Source organism: Hylobates moloch, unplaced genomic scaffold, assembly GCF_009828535.3.
Source record: "Hylobates moloch isolate HMO894 unplaced genomic scaffold, HMol_V3 SCAFFOLD_4, whole genome shotgun sequence".
Taxonomy (NCBI): domain Eukaryota; kingdom Metazoa; phylum Chordata; class Mammalia; order Primates; family Hylobatidae; genus Hylobates; species Hylobates moloch.
Window position 1 is genome coordinate 168575994 of NW_026652279.1, and position 24005 is coordinate 168599998.

Consider the following 24005-nt stretch of genomic DNA (forward strand, 5'->3'; position numbering starts at 1 on the left):
CAAAGGTGCCTATAGCATGTACACCAAAAACACCTTTTTAGTTTCCTTTCTGTATGGTGCGGCTGCATGTTTGGGCTTTGATCTTGTGTTCTAAGGACTTTCCAATAGCTTATTACTAAGCCTTCTTTTCCTTCCCCTTCTCTTTCCTCCTTTCTTCTCCTCTGTTGTTAAAGGATTAATTTAATGAGCTTTAGTTCTCAGGGGAAATGCTTTAATGAAATTAGTAGAGGAAAATAACCACAAAATAGCCTGATGCACCTCACCCTTCTTGTAGCCGGGGATTGGAGCTTGTCCCAGGGAAGCAATCCAGTTGCTGTCTTCTGGAAGGTGGAGGGGCTGTTGTGTTTACCACAGGAGAAGTTTAGTGATTATGCCCAACTTGACAATATGGTGCTATTCCTATTCTCTCAGGATCAAGCTATGAAAAAGAATCCATGAGCTCAGATCATAGCGTTTTCTAACTAAAATAAATAAATAAAAATAATCAGGGAGGGGAAGAGCTTTGTTAAAGGATATGCAATTGCAGCTAGATAGAAGGAATCGGTTCTATGTTCTACAGCACTGTAGGGTGACTATAGCTAGCAATAATATCTAGTTTCAAACAGCTAGAAGAATAGTTAATGTACTTGACACGAAGAAATGATACATGTGAGATGACGGAGATATTAATTGCTCTGATGTGATCACTATACATTACATGTATCAAAACATCACTAGGTACTCCATAAATATTTATAATTACTATGTGTCAAAAATAAAAAATTATAGTAATAATGAAGAAGAAAATGAGGTGAGGGTCACAGAAGATGTCATTCAGTTGTACTTGTTGGATCTGGTCCACTTGAAGAAGCAGAAGGCACAGATGACTTAAGCGTTCTCCCCACACCAAGGGCCAGCTCCACATGAGCTGGGCAGCAGCTATTAAGTGTCCTCCAAAACACATTTACAGTTCTCTTTATTACTGGCCCAAAGACAAGAGCAACACCAAACCATCACTTAATTTTCACTTCAAGTTCCAGCATAGATTTTAATATCTAATCTGATTTCCTGGCTTTGCCCGCTCTTTAGCCCTAGTGTGACCAGTGGAAAGGTTAAAAAAACAGTCTAAACAAAATCCCTGCCTCCATGTTCTCTGCTAGCCTACTGTCCTGCATTGCAGTCCGGATATAACCCACAAACAAAATAGGGTGCACACATAACTTTTCCAAAATCTGTCTTATAGTAAATTCTATTATCCAAAACATAAGCATGCCATCAAGCATCTTAACCAAACCAAACACTCCAGCCTCTTTTCCATTTCATCCTGAGTGCATACTATTACTTAGCCCTCACTGGATCACTCCTGGATCTTTGAATATGACCTGTGCTTTCATGACTATAAGGTTTTGTTCATGCTGTCCTTTTTTCAATGGACTTCTATTGGGAGATTGGCATTTATTCATTATTTTTTCTTAAATAGCATTTATTGAGTCCATTCTACTTGCCATGCAATGTGGTAGGCCCTGTGCCTGTCCTCAAGCGGCTGAGACTCCAGGCTGGGAAGAGGCTCATTAAGGAAACAATCACACATCTACAATATACACTACAATACATACACAGACTAAGGCAGAGACCTGAAGGGACAATGCAAAACTTCCCTTCAAATATATGCAAGACCATAAGACACCATTTCAAAAGCATAGAAGAGGAAGGGCTTCTCAATTCAGAGACCAGGGAAAAGTCCAGGGTGGCAGAAGTGAAGGTCAAGTTGGGGAAAAGTGTGTTGTCGAAATGTTTCTTTCTTGCAGTCTCACTCCCTCTCCAGCAACTCAAAGGTCAGATCCTGTTGGAAGCTTGGAGCTCAATGATGTGGACTATTCTTAGCCTCAATGAGGAGGCTAAGAAGTAGGTAGACGAGGATGTTTTGATAGGATTTGTTACAAAGTGAGGACGACGCCTTGAGAGAGGCAGGTTAGGGGTCCCCTGTGGTACTGTACTCAACAGATAAAGAGGCCAAGGAATTGGGACTGGTGAGACATTTCTATGCTTTTTTAAAGGCTCAATTCAAATATCACCTTTCATGTTAGATTTTCACTTCCCAAAGGAAACTGACATTCTGTGTACCATTTCCATGGCAACTTGCTCATCCTTCTGCTCTTACATTCCTGGTATTTGTCCCTGGATGTTATCAGCAGGTTTGAGCTTGCCCCCCACTGGGCTGGCTATAGGCTCTGGGGCTGCTGGCTCATGTCTGGATCCCAAAATTCTCACTGTACCTGCGCACAGATGGCATCATCGCCCAGAAGATGCTTGTTGAAGAAATGCGATTAGAGTTGTTCTAGAGGCTTTGCTGGGGGTTAGGGGGGAGGGGAGGAAATCTTTATGTATCTGTTAAAAATGTTAAACTATCTTTATCATGTTGCATTATAACTTCTTTATCTCTTGTTTCGTTTTCTTGAATCACTAGTATTTGAAACTGTATCTTTAATCATATTGAAGTCCTCAAATAAGTGTTTTTGTTTCATTAAATGGTTTGATATCATGTTGGCATTAAATAGGCTGAGTCTACTGTGGTCAAAAGAAATGTGTACCTAAGGTTCTTTGCCTGGGGTTTCTATCTCCCTAGCTACTGCTGCCTGGTTCTATCACCAACATTTTAAATACTGGTATTAGCACATGTCAATTCTTGTCCTTGTACACTTTTGAATTACTTTGACAAGGAATACCAAGTCACTATTATAGAGCCAATCCAGATGAGGCAAGGAATGTCACTCATACATGGGGATCTAAAAAATGCATTTTCCATACCTTCTTCTTGGCTCCAATTGAAGGTATGGAGGAAGGTAAGACTTCCCTTCTCAGAGTGAGGAGCCACTTGCTACCAGATTTCTAGAGAGCCTCATCGGAAACTGTCAACCACAAGCAGAATTCCAAGGCTTGTGAAATTACAGGTCAACTGACTCCCATGCCAATTCTCCTTCCTTCCCCAAAGGTACAAAGGTCTTCATGAAATTTCACCTGCTAAAACAAGAGCCCTAGAAAAACACTCAAGCCTGCTCCAAGGGGTCAATATTACTTATTCCTTCCCTCCCTTGAAAGAGTATAATCAAATTAAACAAATGCACACTATGACCAAATGACCACTCCAGACCTTATAACCTTTCTAGTATATTTGGCTTAAAAATACTACTTATTCAGCCTTCCACCAACAGAGTCATATAGACTTAGATCCGGTGCCTAAAGATGTCAATGGGGCATCCAGCATTCTGGGAATTCTTGTGTGAAGATTTGATCTTTGGAGAGTCTAGATATTCAAGTGGAGGAATCGTGGGAAGAAAAATCCACAGCATGCTTCCTTTAGGCATAGGACATAGTATAAAAATATGTGGCATATTTAGAATATGTAAAATTACCTGTCAAAGCTAGAGGAATGGGGCTAGCTTAGGAGGGCTGCCAGGCCCCATTACAGACATAGCCCTTTGTCATGCAGACAAAACACTGTTATCACAGCATTTTATGAGGGGACTTCTATGTGTATCTTTACTTTAGAAATGCAATTCTAGCTACAATTTACAGAAAAGATGAAAGGGGAAAGTATTTATCTTTGAAATATATCTGTACATGTATATACCTCACATTTGACATTTGAATGCACAAATACATACACATATATTTTTTAAAACTGGTATAAAATGGTACTTATGTTTATTTTTGTTGTAAGCCTATAAAATTATTTGACTTTAAAAATCATATAAATCATCTCAATAAAGCCAAAGAAACGAAGGAGAAGAGAATAATAAAATAGCAAAAGAATTCTGAAATTCATCAGGATACAAAATATCTACCTGCTAAACCACCCTACAGATTTATGGCTTTGATGAGACACTGTCTCCACTTTGGGGGTCAGAATCATATATATGACCAGATAGAATAAATAGTCCTTGTTTTTTTGTTTGTTTGTTTTTCTAATGAGAAAGAGTCTGGCTCCTTCGCCCAGGCTGGAGTGCAGTGGTGCAATCTTGGCTTACTGATACCTCCGCCTCCCCAGTTCAAGTGATTCTCATGCTTCAGCCTCCTGAGTAGCTGGCACTATAGTCACACATCACCATGCTCGGCTAACTTGTGTGTTTTTAGTAGAAACAGGGTTTCTCATGTTGGCCAGGCTGGTCCCAAACTCCTTACCTCAAGTCATCTGCCTCAGCCTCCCAAAGTGCTGGGATTACAGGTGTGAGCCACCGCGCCTGGCCAATAGTACTTCTGAAGCCACAGATGTGTAAATGTGCATAAACACAATTGAGAAAAACAAATATTTATCAGGAGCCTTAATAAGGTTAGACACTCAGTTTTGTAACTCTCTTCCTAAAATTCTGTCACAGGAATAATTAGAATTGGGCGCAGAACGTATAATCAATTATGCTGAGCACATTATTATTTACAATACCTAAAACTCAAAACTAAATTTAATGTTCAGAAACAAGAGAATAAAATATGTCACGGTAAATTCACATAATGGAATATCAGACATTAAAATCATTTCTTATGAGAACATGTAGAGATATAATAAACTGTCAAGTGAGAAATGAAAGACAAAAAGCATAAAATATGATCAAAATATTGCTTTAACATTTTTTATCATCCACCTATTGTTTTTTCAATCATATTATTCTGTCAATGTATCCACAGTCTGCGATTATATTGTAAATAATTAAAATGTAGATTGTGAGATAATGGAAGCAAACATAAACAAGCAAACAAAACAAAACAGTAGAGACCTGTCATTCAGATGGTTGAAGGAAACTTGAGTTAAATTTTCTAGAATATACACACCTGGGTTTAGAGAGGCAGCTTCTCTTTTTATTCTGAAACCTTTAAATGTCCATAGCATATTTCTGCCATGGTATATTTTGAAAAACGTCTATACAAAGCCATGCCCCAAAATCTTTTCAGTTAATTTATTTATTTTTGGATTTCTTAATAACCAGGCCATAAACAACTACAGAAATCTTAAAGTCTATCCCTTTTGTGTGTCAAAATGAAAAATAAATCTGGCTAGACTATTTGCGAAGTCAGTGACCTTCTTTGAAGCATTTACTTTTAGCTTTACGAGCTTTCTCTTTCCTTCCAATGACCCTCACAGACAGGAGGACATTGTGAACGGGAGGGATGAACTGTGTGCTCAGCCTACGGCCAGCAGGAGGTGTGTGAGGGCCACGAGGGGGAGGGGAGATGGGTACGAATCTCAACGTTTCAGTTACACACACACAAAAATCTAGAATGACCTACTCATCTATATAAATGTTTACAGGGCTTCTGTTCGCAAAATGCCATCATTATCCACAGACATAGTGCCTGAGAAGTGAGCAGGGGTGTCCAAAGAAACAGAGCTGTGTCCTACACCATCCTAGGGGCAAATCCAAATCTCTGTGACCTCAAGCAAGTCACCAGCTTCCCTGAACACTGCTTTCGTCTGCGGTTTTGTATTAGTTCACTTTCATACTGTTACAAAGAACTGCCCCAGACTGGGTAATTCATAAAGGAAAGAGGTTTCATTGACTCACAGTTCAGTGTGGCTGGGGAGAACTCACGGTGGAAGGTGAAGGGAAGCAAGGCAACTTCTTCACAAGGGAGCAGGAAGGAGAAATGCTGAGCGAATGGGGAAGAGCCCCTTACAAAACAATCAGATCTCACGAGAACTCACCATCACGAGAACAGCATAGGGGAAACCATCCCCATGATTCAGCTACCTCCACCTGTTCTCTCCCGTAACACGTGGGGATTATGGGGATAATGGGAATTACAATTCAAGATGAGATTTAGGTGGAGACACAAACCCTAACCATATCAGGGGCTTCAGGCGGCTATAGATAAAGTGTTTGGCAAATAACTGGTAGTTTGAGACGTATTTGTTCCTCTTTCCGTAAAAGGTCTTTAATAAGGCCACTTAAATGATTGTCAGCTGTACTTTTCACTCACCTTCCATTGTTCTGACTTTTCTCTCTAGGCCCACAAATTTTGTATAATCTGGGATAGCCTCAGTTTCCTATAGTTTAAATATGTTAAAATATGATAATTAATTGCATCTAAAATTTAATGTATAATTTTTCATAACCTTGTAAATCTTCACATCAAAAAAATTATGGCAGGAAAATATGCATTTCTTTCAAAAACCATTTTCTTAAGTTTTTTTTTTTTGAAAATGTGAAAAACATTAACTTTAAACGTTCCTATGATAGGATACAAAGTGTTTTTCTCCTTATTAACCCCCGCTAGGTACATCTAGGGCTTAGCATATAATAATTGCTCAATAAATATTTGTCAAAGAAGCGAATGTTAGATCCCGGGGGCTGGGTGAGGGAGGGGTAGTTACAGAGCCAGACCTCACTGTGCAAGTGACATTTATGCAGGAGAAAGCAGGTTAGAATCATAATAAACATTATAAAATGTAACTCCAATTCCTTTGAGAGGACATGGGCTCTGCGCCCTGAAGGAGGGCATGCACCTTCCTCAGGACCTCCTCAGCGCCCCCCACGGGGTGAGGGAGGTGTCACTGCTCGGTCCAGAGTGTCCCCGATCCAGGAGGTCCTCAGCTCCCACTGTTGTGCTGCACCGTGGGCAACCTGGCCTTCCCTGGTGTCTCTCCATATTTACAACATCGAGCAACTTCTAGGGGGAAAAGATGGATCTTTCCATGGAAGCTCCACCCAGCCCACTGCCACTCCATTCCCAGGTGTCTCCATTTAGTTACTGAAGAATTAGGTGTCTTAAAGCCTCAAAGCTTTGCACCTGGGTGTATTTGAATCCACTGGCTCCATGCAGCTGTTTCTAAGAAGCAAAAACATACATTCACAGCTCTTCTTTTGCTCCCATTCTTTTAGTGAAGAGACATGCTTCCCTCCCTCGACATCCCCAGGACATCTGAGTGTGTCCCCTCGGCGGCCATCAGAAGGGGTGGGAGACCTCCCAAGCATGGCTGCTTCAGAGTCCCTGCCTGAATGCCTGGGTGCCCATGTGCCCAGGTGACCAGCTGCAGGTACCCAGCTGCCCAGGTGCCCAGCTGCCCAGCAGCTGTGCCCACACAGGCTCTGCATTGCTTTCAAGAGGAGCCAGTGTTGCCAAGCTCATCTCTTCCCACAATTTGCCATTTGACTTCCCACAGAGAGGAACTGTTCTCTCTGTACAGGGTGTGTGTGAGAGTGTGAAAGTATGTATGTGACAGTGTGTGTGTATGTGTGAGAATGCAAGTGTAAGAATGTGTGTGTGTGCATGAGGGTGAGTGGTGTGAGAGGGTGTATGAGAGTATGAGTGTGCATGAGTGTGAGTGTGTGTGTACACGTCATGTCAGTTAATTTTTCCGTTTTTTGCCTGTTTTTTTTTAAGTACACATTTCGCATTTTGCTAAAGCTGAGTGAATGTCTGAAGGCTTGTTTTCAGCAGTCACTGACAATAACGCCATTCCCGATTGACGGTCTTTCCCCCTGCTGGTGCCTGACCCTATGTTACAGAGCAAAATACCTGGCCGTACATGTGTGACATTCAAGAGACGAGTGGTGCTAACACCGGAAATGCGTCTTTGAAGCCATGTGTCTTTATCAGCAACATAAAGAATGTGACAGAATCAGGAGCCCAAAATAGTTATTTATTTGATTGTTGGTCTGTGTATTTTAATAAAGATTGGCCACACTGACTTCAAATGAAATAAGTGGGCAAAGTCCAACACGTGAATGAGATGAAAGGGTCACTGGTCTGGTGGAGCTGGGGCTGGAGGACGGGCTGCCTGATTCACCCCCTCTCGCTCCCTAATTGCCCTGGGGTGCGTCTGCCAACTCTATGGTTTCAGGGAGAAAAGTTTTTTAAAAATCACTATTTCACATAATCCCTATGCCCAGTTAACCTCTACATTTTTAAATTCAAATACCAACCTGAAGACATCAGGGGAGGCAGGACTGTCCATGAGGTGAGCTGGGGAGACCGAGTCAGATGAAATGATCGGAGTGGGCTGTCCATTTCCCCAAGGCTGGTCCAATCTTGTGACACTTAATGCCGACATCTGGATCCTGCTCTCATCCGACGGCTGCAGGTGCCTAGGGGAGGCCATCCTCTCAAGGGAGCCCAAAGGACAGCAAATCCCCCTCCTTCCTCCTGTCACCAGCCCTGACACTGTGCTTGTTCCAGAAGCCTCAACTATTTATAGACGCAGAGGCTGAGAAGCAGCAAAAGAGAGCAAGCTGAAATGACAGAGTGGCCTTGTTATTCCTCCTCCTCTCCACTACCCCTGAACAAGCTTCCCAGTCGGCTCTTCTCACTGTCTGTCCCAGGAGCATGTGCACGTTGGACTCCTGTGGAAATCCTACAACCACAGTGCACCCAGATGACCTCCTGGTCTTTTATTTCACTAACAGACATGAATAAACCATGCACTGGAAACATATCAAAACATAATTGCTGGACAAGTTACAAGGTTGAAATATGCTGCTCCTCACCAGACCCTGCTTTCTCCTGCGTTGTGCAAACTTCTCTTCAGTCCCGTGTTGATTCCTCTAACCCTCTAACAACTCTGTGAAAAAGACAAAGCATTATTGCTTTCATTTCGAGAAGAAGAGGAAAGACAAATACTCTAATGTGCTTTAAGAAGCCAAAAATAGCCAGCAACTGTGATGGCGATGTCATCTATAAGGAAGGATCCACCCTGCTTGCTCTCTGGCCCGCCTTGGGACTCAGGGCCCACCCTCCTTGCACTCAGCCTGAGGCTCTTCTTCTAGTCCTTCAGATAGGCAACACTCTCCCCTCCTTCCTCAGCCCCTTGCACAGGCTGTTCCCAATGCACTGCCTATCTGCCTGTGCCCCATCCACAACCAGCTCAAATATTTCATCCCTAACAAGGCCCCCAGGACCTCCCACTCAAAATTAGGCTGCACTTTCATGCTGTCTTGTGATTCCACTTTTTTTTCCATTTTCTTTCTCAACACTTTTAAAAATGGGTACTCTTTTGAGTGAAGATGCATTCATTATTTATCTTCCTCTCATGCTGAACTACAAGCTCTGTGAGGGCCAGCCCACCTTTGCCCTGCCTAGGTGTCCTCCTAGGCAGGGGTCCTCCACGAGATGTGCCGCGTCGGGGCATGAATCAGGACGTCTGAGATTCACACTGAAAGCCAGCTCAGCTCACGTGCAGTCAACTTTCCAATGGCCTCTGCCATAGTATGGCCCCAAACTCTTTCAGAAGCCTATGTTTGTTTTAATTATAAATGCAAAATTAAATTATGTTTAGCGCCAATTTTAGTAACATATTGTTCTTTATTCAAATATTTAAAATGGGAGGTGGGCACGGTAGTTCACACCTGTAATCCCAGCACTTTGGGAGGCTGAGGAGGGAGGATTGCTGGAGCCAGGAGTTCAAGACCAGCCTGGGAAGCAAAGTGAGACCCTGTCTCTACAAAAAAATTTAAAAATTAGCCAGGTGTGGTAGAGTGCACCTGTGGTCCTAGCAGTGGGAGGATTGCTTGAGCCAGGGAGGTCGAGGCTGCAGTGAGCTGTGATTGTGCCCCTGCACTCCAGCCTGGGTGACGGAGTGAGAGCCTGTCTCAAATATAAATACATAAATACCATCAGTAAGTTGAATAGACATAACTGCAGACATAAGAAAGCATAATTTTATTTTGTTTTCCTACCACCTTTAAACAAAATCTGATTTAGTAATCTTTCTCAGACATTGAACAGATCTTCTGAGAGAGTTCCAATGCCATATCTGCCTATATGTTGTCAAGAGACAGACTTAGGGTCACTTTATACTGCAAAATAATCTTAATTCTGTGATTAGAATCTACATGTAAAGATGCGCTTCCAAACTCCAGAATTAACCGAGCATTAGGTCTTCCTGTTTTCCACAGCTCATGGAAGGAAGCCTGCAGTGGGGATGGAGAATGCAGTTCTTTCACTCCCTACGCTTTGCTCCATGTGGCTGCTTGGTGTTGTCCTTTCTTAGCTGTCAAGTTGAATGCTGGGGTCCCCAGCGAGGCCGTGGCATGACTGAAGCTGACTCTAACTCAATGCAGGGCCTCTTCAGAGCTCTCCTGCTGGGCTCCTCTCTCCTGGATTCCCTTATCCTGCACAGATGCATTTCTGTTCTGGAAGGGTCACTTGCGATTTTGTCCTCTGTCACTGGACTCCCAGTGGAACACATCCTGTGAAGGTCTCCTGGACACCTGCTGAGGGGACCCACATCAACCCAATACTGACTTTTGCCTGTATGGCCCAGATCTCCTTCAGGAAAAGCACTCAAATGTCCTTGCTCCACAAACTCTGGCAATAGGCCAACACTGGAGCCACCTCCAAAGCATACTTTCATCCATTTGTTCCCCATCTCAGCTGCCCAGGACACTCCGGATTCAGGGCACTTGCACCTCAGGCCACAGCCCTCCTGACGTTCCAGGCAAGGGCGAGCCACCAGCAATCTGTGGCTCCCAAACACAGAATCCACCTCACAGCGCTCTGTTTTACCAACCTCCAGCACCCACAGGAAGTATTAACCCCCAGCTCATCACTTCACAAAGGGTGCAGGGGAGCACCTCGATCCTTTCTGCGTCTTCTTTCTTATCCTTGACCTTGCTAAGGGATCTCAGAAGAGTTTCTTGATGCCACTCCCTGTGTAAATGTGAAAGGTGAGGAAGAGGAAACAAGTGTCATACTTGCTTTGGCATTTGGCAGCTTCACATAAATAGGAAGCTGAAAGGATCTCAGTCTCACATTTTCCTACAATCATTTAAAGTCAGCTACTATAATATTAACATGATCGTCCTCAGCAATCCTAGATAAATATGATTTGCTGCAGGAGGGATGAGTCCCAAGTGGAATCAGAGAGTATCCAGGAGGACTCTGGGGATAGAGTGGGCCAGGAAAGAATTCTCTGCCCAATGTTCCTTTCATCCCAAACTTAACTTTGGAACACACGTTTCTAAAATAGAATACTGTCAATAGACTCTCTGGCTGGTGGAACCCTTTTAACTGGAAAGACATGAAAAAAACCTATTATTTCAGTTCAGTTGTCTCTAGTGAATTACTTAGCTAACAACAATGAGGAATTTTGGGAAAACTCAGTACTTATCAACACGCACAGATGTTGACAAATATCTTCAATTTGGTGTAAAGTTCCTAATTAAAATAACACCTATCCCTCTCTTTGAGTAGCTAGCAATATTAATCCTGAAGGTTCCTTAACACCCACAGATGCCTTTGCCACCTAGTTACACCCTTTCCTTCCCACTGCTAATCAGGGCTTCATTTCCCCAGGACTCCGGTGAGTCTGGGGACCAGGTCATCTACCATAGTTACTGGTGACCGTCTCATCTTCCTTCCTAGTTAAAAACAAGAAGACTGGGTGCGGTGGCTCACGCCTGTAATTCCAGCACTTTGGGAGGCCAAGGCAGGCGGATCAGGAGGTCAGGAGTTTGAGACCAGCCTGGCTAACATAGTGAAGCCCCATGTCTACTAAAAATACAAAAATTAGCCAGGCATGGTGGCGCACACCTGTAATCTTAGCTACTCAGGAGGCTGAGGCAGGAAAATTGCTTGAACCCAGGAAGCCGAGGGTGCAGTGAGCTGAGACCTGTGCCACTGCACTCCAGCCTGGGTGACAAGGTGAGACACCGTCTCAGGAAAAAAACAAACAAACAAACAAAAACAAGAAGGCTTTTTAAGGATACAAACTCCCACTTTAGCATTTTTGTTTCCACAATACTACCAAAGGTAGGGTAGGGGAATGATGAGTCTTTCTGAATTCGTTTTAATTTAACAAGATTATTGTTAAATAATTGATCATTTTCAAATAATTAAAAATTATATAGTAATGAATAAAAGATAAAACCTTTTTTTTAAGTGATTAAAAGATTATATAGAAAAACATATGTTGGAATTCAAGCACAGAATGCTAGTAACTTGAAATGAAGAGCAGTCTTTTATGACATGGAATACATTGATTTTAAAGAGAAAATTTTATCTTGACCAAAGTTGAATTTTGTTTCAGCAGTAGCTCTTGAATGGATCCATGGATCTCTAAATGTGCTAAACTCAGACCTAATAAACAGCAGCAACATGGAAGGAAAAGGGGTGATTGATACGTGAATGCAAAGTGCAGAAATGCAAATGATTAAATTCCCCTGTGGATTCATGTTTTGAGCAGGATATTTTGAGCAGGGAGTCTCTACGGACTCTGTTCTGAGTCCTTGGTGTTCCGTGGTGTGTATGTTGATAGGGTTCCTCTCGAGTACAAGACTTACTTTCTAGATAGGAGAAGAGCAGAATACAACAAACAGATAAGCTACAAATATCATTCACGATGGTGCCATGAAGAACGTAAAATAGGCTGATGTGAAGAAGTGGCAGGCAAGCAAGGGTGGAGCAGCTGGGCGTCGAGGGGAGGACGGCAGGGGCGGGGGGCCAGCCTCTGAAATGCTGAGGGTTGAATGAGGACCACAGGAAAAGCCAGGGAAATGTCTGGGGAAGAACTTTCCAGAATGGTTTCTCCTGTAGTTGTATAGTAGAAGCAAGCTGGGAGTATAGGGGAGACAGCAAGTGGGTGACAGGTTTCAGATGAAGGCAGAGGGTAGGGGAGCGCCCACCTGGTAGGCAGTTCAATTTCACATGATTGAAAATCTCTGAATCTTCCCACAGTATAATCAAGCAACTGTATGTTTTTGTTTTAGAAAATAGGTCACATTATTATTTATTTATTTATTTATTTATTATTATTATTTTTTGAGACGGAGTCTCACTCTGTCACCAGGCTAGAGAGTGCAGTGGTGGAATCTTGGCTCACGGCAACCTCTGCCTCCGGGTTCAAGCAATTCTCCTGCCTCAGCCTCCCGAGTAGCTGGGACTACAGGCACATGCCACCACACCTGGCTAATTTTTGTACTTTCAGTACAGACAGGGTTTCACCATGTTGGCCAGAATGGTCTTGATCTCTTGGAAAATAGGTCACATTATTAACATTAACAGGTACCTCTCCAAAGAAGACATACAATGGCCCACAATCATGACAAAATGCTCAATATAACAATCATCAAAGAAATGCAAGTTACAACCACAATGAGATATCATCTCATACCAGTCAGAATGGCTATTAATAAAAAGTCAAAATAATAACAGATGTTGGTGAGGGTGTGGAGAAAAGGATACACTTATATGCTACTGGAAGGGATGTAAATTAGTTCAACCCCAGTGGAAAACAGTATGGGGATTTCTCAATGAACTAAAAATAGATCTACCATTTGACCCAGCAATTCCACTACTGGCTATCGCTCCAAAAGAAAATAAATAGTTTTAATCAAAAAGACACCTGCAATCCTATGTTTATTGCAGCCTTATTCACAATAACAAGATCATGGAATCAACTTAAGTGTCCATCAATGGATGATTGGATAAAGAAAATAAGGTGCATATACACCATGGAATACTATGTAGCCATAAAAAATGAAATTACGTCCTTTGCAGGAACATGGATGCAGCTAGAGGCCATTTTCCTAAGTGAATTAATGCAAAAACAGAAAATCAAATGCTGACTGTTCTCAGCTATAAGTGGGAGCTAAACAGTGGGCACACATGGACATAAAGATGGAAATAACAGACACTGGGGACTCCAAGAGTCTGGATGGAGGGAGGGAAGGAGGGAGGGGGAAGGGCTGCAAATCTACTTCTTGGGTGCTATCTTCACTATTTGGGTGATGAGTCCAACTGAAGCCCAAACTCCAGAATCACTCAATATGCCCATGTAGCAAACCTGCATATGTACCCCCCTGAATTTAAAAAGAAAGAAATTCATCCAGCGCACGCACACACACACACACACATCACCTGGGAGCCAAAAAAGAAAAGAAAATGGGTCACAAACTGAAGTGTAGGGAAATTAATTACAATGATATGTCTTATGTCTTATATATTCTTATTGAATTGGGATAATAATTTTACCTACTTTAGCAAAACGAGTTACCTACAGCAACAGTGTTCAATACTGTGGGCACTAGTGACATGTGGCTATTTCGGTTTCTCAGATGAAATACTTTGTGTAAGTATCGCACACACAGCATTTATACTAAAAAGTGAAATAAAATCAGAAATTCAGATTGTCGGTTGCACTAGCCATATGTCAAGTGCTCAGCAGCCACATGTAGCACATGGCTGCCATGGACACAGAGCATCTCCATCAGTGCAGGGATGTCTTTGGAACAGCACTGGGAAAAATGCCTGAAATCCCAAAACCAAAAATTCGGCAAAAATATATTTAATTTTCAAAACGATAACATTCTTCAACAGAATACTGGCATAGAACTTTTAACATTTAAAAAATAAAGTATAACAATATTAACTAAAAAAATTCTAAACACTAGTACTATTATTAATTATAATAGTGACTAACAATTATGCATTGCCTTGTATGTGGCAAATGTGTGCTAAATGTCTTAACCACATTCTCTTATCATTTTCACTTAAATCTAATGACACAGGCACTGTTATTATGCGCATTTTATGGCTATGAAGGTGGAGGCTCAGAATAGTTCATTAACTTCCCCAAGGCTAGAGAGATATTACACGTGGCCCCAAGTGTCAAACCCAGGAAGCAGACTCCAGAGTTTGTTTTCCCAACAATTTTTCCCACCTGATGTTACTGTAAGTTTAAAAATCTTTTACACGGACATATGGTAGGATTTTACTCTGAGTACTGACAAGCTTAACATTACTAAATTCAAATTATATGCCATTTCTGTTAAATTGGAGGAGCTTTAAATAATCACAGAAATACCAGCTATAGAAAAATATATAACTATGTTTTAAACAGTATAAAATGCCTTATATGTGCATGGCAAAGCACTTTTCAATTGTTTTTAGAGCTTAACAGGGAAAAGAAAAAAAGGATGAGGAATGAAAATTCTAAAGCAGTTTTCCAATAAAATAAAACCAGACTTCTTTTTTTCTATATAAGAAAGATTTTTCAGGGGAAAACCCACAGGGGATGTCAAAGACAGTGTATCTCTGTGCCATTCCAGGGTTCAGGTCCAAGCAGCCTTACCTCCGACGGCCACGGACCTATTGCCAGAGAACTGAATCAGAAATGTCAATGCATGGGCGAAATCCCTCTCTGAATACATAGAGGTCAGAGGCAGAGGTTGGCAGAAATGTGGCTCCTGGGTCAGGTGACCGAAATGCATTACCTAATGAAAATGACACCAAAGTGCTGCAGACAAGAGTCTTGAAACGGAGGTCACTGGCGAGGATGATGGTGATGAGAAGAAGCAGGAGGGCACATTTTAAATGGAGTCGAAGGACAAATGGCACGGAACAAAGAGACCCAGCTCCAGGAGTTCAGGATTCTGCTCTGTCATGGACTGGACAGGAAGGCTGATCAGACAGATGGCTTCCCTGGGGAGATATTTTTTGTATTCCCCTTGACAACATCAAGGGATAAGTCACCCTGCCCGGAGTCACAGCGGTGCAAGAACCAGCATGTGCACGCTAGGAGGCAGATTCTCAACCCAACCCAGCCAGTACTTCTCACCTTCTCCTCTGACTCTGTCCTTCATCTGTTCTCCCTCTTCCAACTACCTTGTCTCCTTCTTCTTTTTTCTCTTCTCTTCTCTCCTTTCCTGTACTGAGATGCTACCGACTACATTTTATGATGACAGTTTTTAAATAATTGATGTGATAAAATCCATAATCTTTGACGACTTTCGTTTTAGGATCCTAGTAAATCAAGAATCACACTGGAGTTGAATTTTTGTAGTTGCTTTCTGAGAAATGAAATTAAAACAGTTTTGGTAATAAATTGACACTGTAAAGAATTATACCTTGGTTATATGGACCTTGGTCAAATGGAGTTTCAAGAGACTGTTGTGTGAGCCTAAATTTGAACTCTAAAAATAATAGTATTGAAATACTTAATTTTTAAAAACCAGACATCAGAGTCATGGCAGATATTTTTGGAAAAAATATAATTAGGGGATTTTCAAATTATCCATGTGAATCTGGGAATGGGACAGTGATGCCAATAAAAATATGTTTTTCTTCTAGAAAAAGTCTTAAGATTCTTGATATGTGTAAGTGAATGAGTTATGGCAACTTTGAAAACATTCCAGGCTCTGCTTCTTAGTTTAGTTTTATTTATTTGTCTTCATTCCCTTTGGCAAATTGAAGACATAATCAAAAGTAACATCTCATAAAGACTTTAAGTTACAAACAATATAGCTCCTTGCAGATATAACTAGAGCTTAACTTGCACCTTTTTTATGTAATTACCATTTAACTTTAGCATTTAAGTAAGTGAAAGTGAACAAATTATGCAAGAAAGTTTAAGAAAAGAGCTAAATGTATATTAATTGCCTTTCACTGTTAAATTTAGCTGATTTAATACTTAAAGCAATCCTTGCAAGTAAGTCTTATTGTCCCTATACTTTTTACACATGAAGAATATGAAAAAAGAGAAGATTAGAGAACTGTTTGAGAGTTAGAATAAAGAAGAAACTGCATTGAGACTCTTATCCAGTTCTGCTGTGTTCCTAACTCCATACTTGGCCATGACATTATGCTTTAAGGGTTAATGCACTCGAAGCTTCAAATGAGAATGTTTACAATTCAAAAAGAAAAGAAAAAGAGTTACAGTGTTTTGTTGGCAGAGAAAGAATGCAAATTAGGGAACATCACATTCTTAGTGTGCAATTAACAAGTTCAGTAACATCTAAAAGTTTCCAGGACTTGACTTCCCCAGGGAGAATTCAATGTAGGACATCTGAAATGATAGACTTTATGTTTGTTCAGAGAGTTAAAGTGGTTTTTGCATTGTCTCCTGGGGAATTAGTGAGTGATCTGAACTACAGAATGCATTCAAATTTAAAGTTTTGTTTAAGTGGAACAGATCAACTCTATACACTGAGAATGCTCATCTTAAAATGTAAGAAATGAAAGCTAGAGAGTAATGATACTATCTCAAGGTAGGATAGAGTGTTAATGGAAATCAAAATATCTTTTAGACTAGTTTACTAAATATGGTCAGAACAAACACTTTGAAGGAGATGGGAGAGGAGTGATTGATGAGTTTCTGAATGATGTCTTAACCAAAGGATCGAATGGTGCACTGGGGAGGATGAAGAAAGAATGAGATAAATTTAATTATTCATGCTGTAAACACTTGTGCTGAGTTTCTAACAGTCATGGAGAAGGTACATTCAAAACATGATGGCAATAATAGAGTTCATCCATGCATTCTTACAGTGGTGTGGAAAATCTATTTAGCTTTACATAAATCTGAGCCAATATAACTCATGATCTGTTATGGGTTGAATTGTGTCCCTCCCCTAAAATTAATACGTTGAAGAACCTCAGAACTTTAACTTACTTTGTAAATTCAGTTAGTCAAGGTATGATAAGGTCACACTGGAACAGGGTGGGCTTCTAATCCTTTATAACCAGTATCACTTATAAAAGGGGAAATTTGGACTCAGATGCATACACAGTGAGAATGTCAAATGAAGATGAAGGCAGAGATTGGGGTGATGCTTCTGCAAGCCAAGGAATACCAAACATGGCCAGCAAATGGCCAGAAGCCTGGAGAGGGGAGTATCACAGATTCTCCTCACGGCCTCAGAAGGAGCCAACCCTGCCAACAACTTGACTTTGGACTTCCCAGTCTCCAGAGCCACGAGACAACACATTTCTGTTATTCAAGCTACTCAGTTTGTGACACTTCGCTACAGCAGCCTAGGAAACTGATAAAGTATCCCAGCACATACTTTGCTTCTGATGATCGATACAGACTGAATCAGATTGTAAAGATACGGCCCACACACCCTTTGCCTTTGAGATCAGAATCAAAGTAAAAACAAGTCATCTTCCTTCTCACATGCACAGAATTCAGTTTTTCTTAACACCATATGTTCAAAGTCAAAGAGGACAGCAACAAATTAACAACTGAATATTGACAGGAGCAAGTATCTAAAATCCATTTATACTGTGCAATTTATTCTCATATATTATATATGAATGTTGTGCTTTGATGGTTTTTGTGATATATTACACTAATGTGAAAATAATAAAAAGGTTATATGAATAAAAATAATAGTCAAGAAGAGTGCGAAGATTCTGTAAAAACAGAGAATAATGTACAAAAATAACAAAAAGGGTATGTGAGTAAAACAAACAAATGCAGCTTTAAACAAGATTTGGAGAAGATGTATGTTTTCTTAAAAACTGTTTAAGCCACAACACTAAACTCTCCATTATTTTGTGGAACAACTGAAGACATGACATATATCATATCTATTCTTTTTATCTTAATCTCTGAGAACAGACATTAGTATATTGTTCTTGTTCAATAAATGTTTCTTAAATCTCTGAATGAATGAACAAATGAAGCAAATAAAATCTTATGGACAAATGAGCATACGACTCACCACATCAACCTTAATTACTTACATTAAGAAGAGATGAGCAGATGAGACGTATTAAGATTTATGGAACATTCTTTTTTTTTTTTTTTTTTTTTTTTTTTTTGAGACGGAGTCTCGCTCTGTCGCCCAGGCTGGAGTGCAGTGGCGCAATCTCGGCTCACTGCAAGCTCCGCCTCCAGGGTTCAAGCCATTCTCCTGCCTCAGCCTCCCGAGTAGCTGGGACTACAGGCGCCCGACACGACGCCTGGCTAATTTTTTTGTAGTTTTAGTAGAGACGGGGTTTCACCGTGTTAGCCAGGATGGTCTCGATCCCCTGACCTCTTGATCCGCCCGCCTCGGCCTCCCAAAGTGCTGGGATTACAGGCGTGAGCCACCGCACCCGGCCAGAACATTCTTATTACTTAAAATCATTCATTGTTGATTTTGAATATGAAAAGTTCAAAAATAAATTAAAAGCCTAATTAATCTCTTTTTAAATTAGACTCTAGTGAGAATGGGTTGCAATTAATGCCAATTTTCCTATCTGCCTTTGATCAACATTGAATACCTGAATTTAGCACATCTAAAATAGAATGGTAAGTTTTTGAAATATTAGTTCTATGTGAAAAAAACGAATTTGTTAAAGCAATCTATGGGGAATTATATTTTGATACAGATACACAATGTAGCCAAACACAAACTTTTTCTTTCATTTAAAACCTCAATTTTCTTGAGAAATCAAATCTAAATTGACTTTATATTATGCCAATCTGGCCCAGCTTGAAGCAATCTAGAAATTACTTTAATTCTGGCTATTTATGGATTAAAGTCTTATACTTGCTGCTAAAGAAACCCAGACTATGTGATTCTTAATTGTTTCTTCTGGGGGGTCTCAATCATAATCAAATAAAAATGTGAATCTGAAGCCAAAACTATGCATTATAAGTAAAAATTTTCTCACAAACCTTGAAAAAGAACTGTGCAGCTGACATATTTAAAAATAATCTTCTTAATTTGGTATATATTTATGGCTATGCCAAACGAACAATGTCTACTCACTGTGGTTGTATGACTAGAAATCTCCCCATTCACTGTCTGCCTGAACAACTAGAAAAGCAGGAGCAGTTATTAAATGAACTTTAATTAAATTTCAGAATTTAGATAAAAAATAACAGTATACTTGGGTTGGTTCCAAGTCTTTGCTATTGTGAATAGCGCCGCAATAAACATACGTGTGCATGTGTCTTTATAGCAGCATGATTTATAGTCCTTTGGGTACATACTCAGTAATGGGATTGCGGAGTTCTAGTGGTATTTCTAGTTCTAGATCCTTGAGGAATCGCCACACTGTCTTCCAGTGGTTGAACTAGTTTACACTCCCACCAATGGTGTAAAAGCGTTTCTGCTTCTCCACATCCTCTCCAGAATCTGTTGTTTCCTGCAGGGACATGCATGGAGCTGGAAACCATCATTCTGAGCAAACTATCACAAGGACAGAAAATCAAACACCGCATGTTCTCACTCATAGGTAGGAATTGAACAATGAGAACACATGGACACAGGGCGGGGAACATCACACATCGGGGCTTGTCGTAGGGTGGGGGGTGGGGGGTGGGGGGGATAGCATTAGGAGAAATCCCTAATGTAAATGACGAGTTGATGGGTGTAGCACACCAACATGGTACATGTATACACATGTAACAAACCTGCATGTTGTGCATATGTACCCTAGAACTTAAAGTATAATAAAAAATGAAAATAAAAAAACAGTATACTTCTGGAATAAACAAGAGGTAGGAAAACACTTTTCAGTCACAGGTGCATGGAATCCCTGCCATGCTTATTAGGTGAGGCAAGGTTATTTTAGAAAGGCATTTTTCTTATTTTTTTTTTACCTTTATAATGGCGGTAAGGGAAGTATTCATTGCACCTAGTTCATTATTGTTGCTTATTTAGTACTTTCTACTATATCGCCATTCTAATTGCCACAGAACTTTGACCATACAAATGGAATATGTATCCCCCTCAAAAAGATGTCATAAATGTACACACTGAACACAAGACAGTCTCAGAAATGCTAAGATATGACTCAGATTCGGAGGCCATGGTCCCTTCTAAGTGCTGGGCTACTTGTTTCACACACTGACTTCGTGGTTTGCTTACATGATCTTATTAGGTAAAAATTATCACCTTCATTTTGCGGAGGAAGAAACTGAAGAGAGGGAAGCATTAAATCGTACATGTAACGTCACAGTATTGGGGATGGTGCCAGCCACCCCTTGATCATAACACCTGACTTTGTACTTTACCATCAGAAAGACAGAACTCTCCAGAAAAAGACTTTTGGCTGCAGGTAGAATTACTGTATGTAGTGACCTGTAGCAGGATGCAGTACTTGTTAGAAACACGGATGGGGGGTTTTACAAACAGCTGTTAAAGCTAGAAAAGATTAGGAGACACCATTTCAAATCCTACTCAAGTAAGGAGTTTCTCAGCCTCGATCCATCTTTTCAAATCAATTGGCAAGTTATCTTTCACTTTCTACTCCTCCATAAGCTCAATACTATTCTACCTGCTTTATACATATTTTTTTCTGCCTCTCTCCATTGTTTTGATTTGACAATTTAGTAAGCTAAGGAAAGGCAGACTGCATTTGCTTCTGCTCTCTCTCTCTATATATATATTACATTGTTGAAGTCCAAATCAATTGTCAAGCCAATGACTGGTTTGCATAGGAATGAATTCTTGAAAAATCTGATATATTTTGTTTTACTTGGGGTGGGAGGTGGAGATCTGCATATAACAGAGACTGGGACCCAACAACAAAGTATTTAGGTACTGTTAAATCACTGACAACTTATTGACATTTGAGATACAGTCATTTTGTCAATTTTTGAAATTGTGTTGCTCAAGCCTCAGATCAAATTTTATCAAAATAGTCCTGATTTCTTAAGCAAAAAATACTAATACTGCATATATCAAACTTCACTTAGAAAATAGATTTATTTTCCCTCCTTTGCAACTTCTCTGTATCTATGACATTATTTTGAAGTCAGTTCTTTTTTTTTTTTTTTTGAGACAATCTTGCTGTGTTGCCCAGGCTAGAATGCAGTAGCACAATCTCGGTTCACTGTAACCTCTGCCTCTCAGGTTCAAGCAATTCTCCTGCCTCAGCCTCCTGAATAGCTGAGACTACAGGCATGCTCCACCATGCCCGGTTAATTTTTGTATTTTTAGCAGAGATGGGGTTTCACCATGTTGGCCAGGCTGGTCTCAAACTCCTGGCTTCAAATAATCTGTCCACCTTGGCCTCCCAACACGCTGGGATGACAGGCGTGAACCACTGCACCTGGCCTGATGTCAGTTCTGATTATAGGTTCTACTCCTCAACTAACTTGAACGTTGAGAAGTTCCTTACCCTCCAAGCCTCAGTTTTCTCACATATGATATAGAACCTATAACTACATTTAAAATAGAAGGAAATAAAATCGGAAAAGCACCTATCCTATGTCTCAAAGTCAGAGAAAAACTAGTGCTCAAGACAGTTGACAGACAGTGATCATTACTTTAGATGTGTAAAGTAGGATAATTTTGGTAACATAAATTTAGCTTTGTAGAAACCAATACGCATTAAAACAAACATAAGTCGACCATAAGTTTATGGTCACTGTGACACAAGAAAACATTCAGTGACTCCCCTTTCATGTATTTTTCTCAACAGGTTAATACATCACTTTAAAGGCAGATTCATGGTTTTATACCCAGATGATTTTGCTTATTCCTTCCTACTTAGACACCTGCCTAATTTAATTTTTGTGCTTGTTCAAAGCCCAAAATGAGCTCTTAATTTAAATACAGAAATTTTATTTGGGGCTTTTGGAGAACAAAATAACACAGGTACAGAGAATGAGCAAATAATACCATTCTCCCCGGTTCTAGATGAGTACTCTTTCTATTATAGCATGTATCCTTGCTTATGATATCTGTGCTCCTCTAACATATTCTTGTAACAAGGCTTACACGATTAAGCACACCTTTATCAAAAGCATAAATAATATGCAGTTTTCAGCACACTGCCTGGTTCAATCAATTTTGTCCAATGAATTAGTACAATTCAATAATGGAGAATATGAGTTATGTCTGCTCATCTATATTCTTTTTTTTTTTTCTGAGATGGAGTCTCACTCTGTCACCCAGGCTGGGGTGCAACTGCACAACCTCAGCTCACTGCAACCTCTGCCTCCTGGGTTCAAGCAATTCTCCTGCCTCAGCCTCCTGAACAGCCGGGATTACAGGCATGCACCACCACGCCCAGCTAATTTTTGTATTTTTAGTAGAGATGGGCTTTGCACAATGTTGGCCAGGCTGGTCTTGCATTCTGATCTCAGCTAATCTGCCCTTCTTGGCCTCCCAAAGTGCTAGGATTACAGGCATGAGCCATTGCACCTGGCCTATAAATTCTTCTTAATATAAACCCTTTATTTCCTAGTCATCTTTGAGATTGTGAGACTTAAAACAATAAGAAGCTAAAGATTGCCTCTGGTAAAAGATATACTATTGTAATTTACATTTCAAAATTTCCAACACCTTGCAAATGTTAATCATAGTGGACATCCATTTGATAAAGGGTGATTCAAATCTGATTTCTATTTCATAACTGACAACGTTACACAAATGGGAAACTGTATAAACACAGGCAGACAAGGGTAGCTTTAAGGACTTGGGAGTCAGACATACTCAGTCTCAAATACCAACTCTACTGCCTACTAGTTAGGAGTATGTGAGTGAAGTACTTCACATCTCCAAGTTGAGTGTGTGTGTGTGTGTGTGTGTGTGTATTTCTCTTATATACATTTGTGTGTATATACACAAAATATCAGAATTAATAATGTTTTACAAAAATGTTGGGGGGGACTTAAATTAGGTAGTGCGTATGTAAAAGAACCAGTAGCGTTTGGTATACACAACGCTCAATAAATAGCAGCTATTATTTGAGTTTTCTAATTTAGATGGTGTTTCAATTTGGAAACATTTGCATATCTTGCGTGATTTTTGCTTTTCTAATTGGCCTGGGTTTTGTATTTTGTAGATTGCGTCCTTGCCTGTATCCTACCCTACATGCATACTTTCACATTCATATATATTCTTATATGTATCATTCCTTAAAATTATTAGAATGTTATATTATTAGAATTAGAATATGTATAATTGCTTAGAATGTTCCTCCCCTATAACCTGCTTTCTTTTTTATTTTCTTTTATTCATATGGTCAAGTAGCTATTGTGTTCAATGATCAATTACAAGGCATAAAAAAAAAAAACAAAGAATTTGGTATGTTAAGATAATTTTGGGAAGTTTTAGAGAAAGTCTACATAATGATTACACAGAAGTCAAGTTACTGCCTAAGGTCACATATCAAGGCTATGGAAACTGAAATAGGAAATAAAACAACCTAACGACTCATTTCTAAGTATCTAACATTTCAAAAGAATGGCTATTCACAGGACACATATGTATAAAAGAGTTCTGTATGTTTTATATGACTCTGCTAAAAGATTCTTAATAGCATTGGATTGTGAATACCTCCCATGAAGATTCTAATTTGCCAAGTATCTA